The sequence below is a fragment of the Grammomys surdaster genome, unplaced genomic scaffold, assembly GCF_004785775.1.
Source record: "Grammomys surdaster isolate TR1022 unplaced genomic scaffold, NIH_TR_1.0 263, whole genome shotgun sequence".
NCBI lineage: Eukaryota > Metazoa > Chordata > Mammalia > Rodentia > Muridae > Grammomys > Grammomys surdaster.
In genome coordinates, this window is record NW_021604704.1 from 3,417,091 (window position 1) to 3,421,337 (window position 4,247).

General features: G+C 45.6%; 1 long non-coding RNA gene across 1 annotated transcript; it reads left to right on the forward strand.

The window, feature by feature from the left end:
- The first annotated feature begins 540 nt into the window (after positions 1-540).
- LOC114628067 lies at positions 541-4,010 on the forward strand. Its single transcript, XR_003712440.1, has 3 exons — positions 541-613; positions 812-953; positions 3,863-4,010. It is a non-coding gene; the product is annotated as an uncharacterized LOC114628067 (long non-coding RNA).
- Positions 4,011-4,247: the final 237 nt, after the last annotated feature.

Here is a 4,247-nt window from a genome sequence, read left to right on the forward strand (position 1 = left end):
CCCCACACCCGAGTATTTTTCGTGGATATGATGTCAAGTTCTCCACTACTCCACCCCCCCAATTTTCGTTTTCAGTGTGTTTTATTTTAATTGTTATTGTATTTATTCATCGATTTAGTGGCTGCATGCGTGCCATAACATGCCTGTGGGGGTCAGAGGATTAATGGCGGGGAGTTGGTGGACCCATGTGGGTGGGTCCTAAGATGGAACTCAAGTCCCTAGGCTTAACACTTGGCTAGATTCAGCCGGCCCCGATTTTTTGGATTTTGGTTTTAAACAGAATGAAATTTCACTCTTTTGAGCTCCGTTTATCTTTAACCTGTAAAACTGCAGTTTATTTCTGTGCCCTGCCCCCGTGTTCCTTTTGGAATAAGTCAGAAAGCCACTGCGGGTTTTTCTTTGTCCCTGGGCTCATCACCAGAATGAGTAAGGCTGCCTCGTGTGCCTGCCTCGGTGTCAGACAAAAAGCAGAAGAGGGGTGAGCGATGACTTCATGCACCAGAATCTGCATTTGGTTTTTTTTTTTTTCCTGTGAAGAACAGCAGATCCACTGTTCCCGGAGGACAGCCACTACATGCTCCTGGGTCACAGGCCTCCCTCCCTAGGAATTGTGGTAGGTGGGCAGATGGTGTTTGGATTTTTTTTTTTTTTTAAGAAAAGCTAATGGATTAATGGCTTCCTCATGGGCTTCCACCCAGATCCTTGCTACATTTTGCTCGGCCTTTATGTCTTGTCTTGAGTGTCTCAGGCAGCTTTCTCAGTCACGAATAAATAAGCCGAGGTTCACCTCTGCCCTTTTCTTTTCCCAAAGCCAGATGAATCACCGAGTTTCTCCACTTCTCTCTCTCTCTGAAGCCAGTGAGAGTGTGGCTGGAGGGGACTGTGCCCCAGGAAAACTCCAGCCAGCCCCTTGACTTCCCAGAACAAAGAAATTCCAGTGCCGGTGGGGAGAGGTGAGCTTTGTTCTCAGGAGGAAGAAACCAAAGACCTTCCTGAGGGGGGCTAGAAATGTCTGTGTTCTGAGGAACTGTGAAAAAAGACTTAGGCTTCTCATTACTTTTAGAGTGAGAGAACCTGAGCTCTTGACAGCCCTGAGCTAGCCAGGTTCAGCCACCTGTCCTCAATAAGCCCACTTAACAAGTAATAACGAAAAACCCAGAAAGATTTAGTCAGTGGGCTACACTGCTAAGAACAGTGGTCCAGTAACAACTCCCAAGCCCATTTTGAGGGTCCTAACTTGAGGGTTAGAGTCTTTATTTATTCCCAATTCCATATACATACATACATGATGCACTTTAATCACACACACTGTTAGACGTCCGCACATGGCTTAGAACAGACAACACCAGACCAAACGGTTCCGGGAGGGGGTGTGTATTCAGGAGATAGGGCAAAGGTGGGGGGAGAGAAATAGAGGAAGATGGCGGAGGAAGAGAGCGAGGTCAGGGAGTTCTGCCTGTTTTATATGGGCAGTGACATAGCCTCTTCCAGGTAAAGGCGAGGTAGCCAGGTGGATTCTGGGAGTGTATGGCGGTTGCTTTGGCAATGATGTGGGGGTCGCCTAGATGTGATGTCACTGGGTTCCAGCCTGATACCAACACACACATCTCCCACTTCTCCACCAAACTCATTTCTTTTCCAAAAATCCACCTCCTATTTTCATGTCTTTTTTGTTTGTTTCAGGCCACTACATTTAATTAGAGTTGTCCACCTGAGAGTGTGTGTGCGCGCACACACACACTTGCAGAAAAAAAAAGCAGGTATTTGTTTCTTTTGAGGCAGGGGTTCCCTGTGTAGCCCCAGCTGGCCTGCAACTCTCTCTGTAGACCAGGCTGGCCTCAAACTCACAGAGATCCTCCCACCTCTGCCTCCCGAGCGCTAGGATTAAAGGTTTGAGCTACCTCCGTGGTTTTTAGAATATCCTCATGTGGGTCAGGATTGTTATAACCTGTGTTATTCACCTGCTCTGGCCACACCCCACGCCCCAGTCCATGCCCTGGAGATGGAGCTTGTTTTAGGAAGGAATTTGAACCAGAGGGAAAACTCCAGGAAAGTTCAAGGTATGTTGTGAATTTGCTCTAGGCTTGCTTAGGAGCCATTCAGAAACCTAATCCAGGCCTAGGCCTCCATTGGGAGCCTCAAAAAGTGTAATGTCACTAACCTCCCTGAAGCTCAGGCCTAAGTATGCTCCTTTCTTTCTAGCAGAAAACCTTTGCCACCGAGGTACCCCATCTGTTGGAAAACCCCACCCCTAAGCCCACTTTCAGTAACCTAGCAACAGCAGGCAAGTCATCAGCCACCAAAATGGGACATATTTCCATTGTCATGATGAGTTGTGTACCTTCCATATACACGTACATACACTATACCCCCTTATAAAAAGCTAGTACCTTCTCTTTCCACCCTCGCTCAGAGGCAGGCTCTGCATCCCCCCACCACCACCAATATATCTTGCATGTGAGATTTGTTGCATGGTGATCTTTGGTATCTTCTGCCATTTTATCATAACACTGACCAATTCCATCACAAAAGCAATTTCTAAGAATACTAGAATCAGCTGGGCAGTGGTGGTGCACGCCTTTAATCCCAGCACTTGGGAGGCAGAGGCAGGCAGATTTCTGAGTTTGAGAGTTCAAGGCTAGCCTGGTCTACAGAGTGAGTTCCAGGACAACCAGGGCTACACAGAGAAACCCTGTCTCGGAAAAACAACAACAACAACAAAAAAAGAATACTAGAATCAGTGCAAAAAAACCAAACCAAACAAACCAACAGAAGCATAAGCATAGTTCTCTCACCTCAAAGCCAAGAAGAGTTTCTTATGGGGCCGAATGTGAGTGAGCATTGCCTCAGATTTTGGTTACTCTGAGTACCATGTCCTAACATGCTAACAGTTTTATTGTTTTTATAGTAATAGAACAAAGAAAGTCACAAATCAAGACACTTTTCAAATACTTTGGTGGGTCCATCAGGTAGGAAGATTAGAGCAAAGTGATGAGGTCTCAGCTATAGACCCCCGAGAACATTCTTAGCAATTAGGCTAATGGAAGCTGGGAGAATTTTTGTACATTCCAAAAGCATTTACCTAATAGTTACAAGGATGTTAGGTCAAACACAAAGTGAGCAATAAATGGCTATTTAGAGGGCTCAGACGGCTGAAGAAAGTTTGGCTCTAGACCTGCAAATTTCAACTCTTCACAATCGATGAACTTCTAATTGGTCAATCAGCCTTGTAGAATGTTAATGTAGGTGTAGTGACTATTTTAGAATTTTGATTTCTTTAAAAACACTGAAATAGAGGAATGTGTTTTTATTTTAATCCCAGGTGTGGTGATGCGGGGCTGCTTTGGATTGCCCACAGCAGCTGACTATGACTTTACCTCTTGCTCTAGCAGGAGGAGGGTTTTGCCAGCTGCAGATCATTTTTGTGATTGTCTGACATTTGGAATTCTGGGAACTTTTCAAAAGTTATATAAATTCGAGGGCCCCCAAGCGGTCAGGGTGGGTGGGTGGTTTTTTTGTTTATTTTGGAGCATTGTTTGTGTAGCCATGGCCAAAGAAGAAACAAAAGAAAAGAAATTAGATTCAGGAATTTTCCTAATTCCTCTCTCCCCTCTATCCTTGTGTTTGGGGGTGAAACCATGGCGATAAATGGTAGAAAAAAGAACCCACAAAGTAGCAAAGACTGGCTACCATGTGGGTGTTGCTTTTTTCTCCTGGGAACTTCTGTTAATACTAGTATCCCTCACCTGGAACTGGCAGCCCATCTCAAACATTGCCCAGAATTGACAATGGTCAGAAAGTAACGGTGAAAAATAACTTGAGTTAAAAAATAACTAGCTGGTGACTCTTACCCCTCTCCTAGCTATGTGGAAAGGAGACTACAGCTCATTTTCCAAGAAGTCAGTACTACTGAGACAAACTCCAAGCAAGCACTTCTGGGAAGTCTTCTGAGGACCTGGCCATCCCTCTGCCATGAGGATAAATACCATTCTGACCCCAGGGCCATGGATCATAGCAAGACAGTGTTCCTAGGAATCTATGGGGACAGATTATGACTGAAGAGGACATTAGAAGGAAAAGAAGCCATTTCCTTGGGATCTAGTTTGTCCTTCCTATTGTGAGTTAACAATCTTAGACACAGCCGGGTGGTGGTGGCGCACGCCTGTAATCCCAGCACTTGGGAGGCAGAGGCAGGAGGATTTCTGAGTTCGAGGCCAGCCTGGTCTACAGAGTGAGTTCCAGGACAG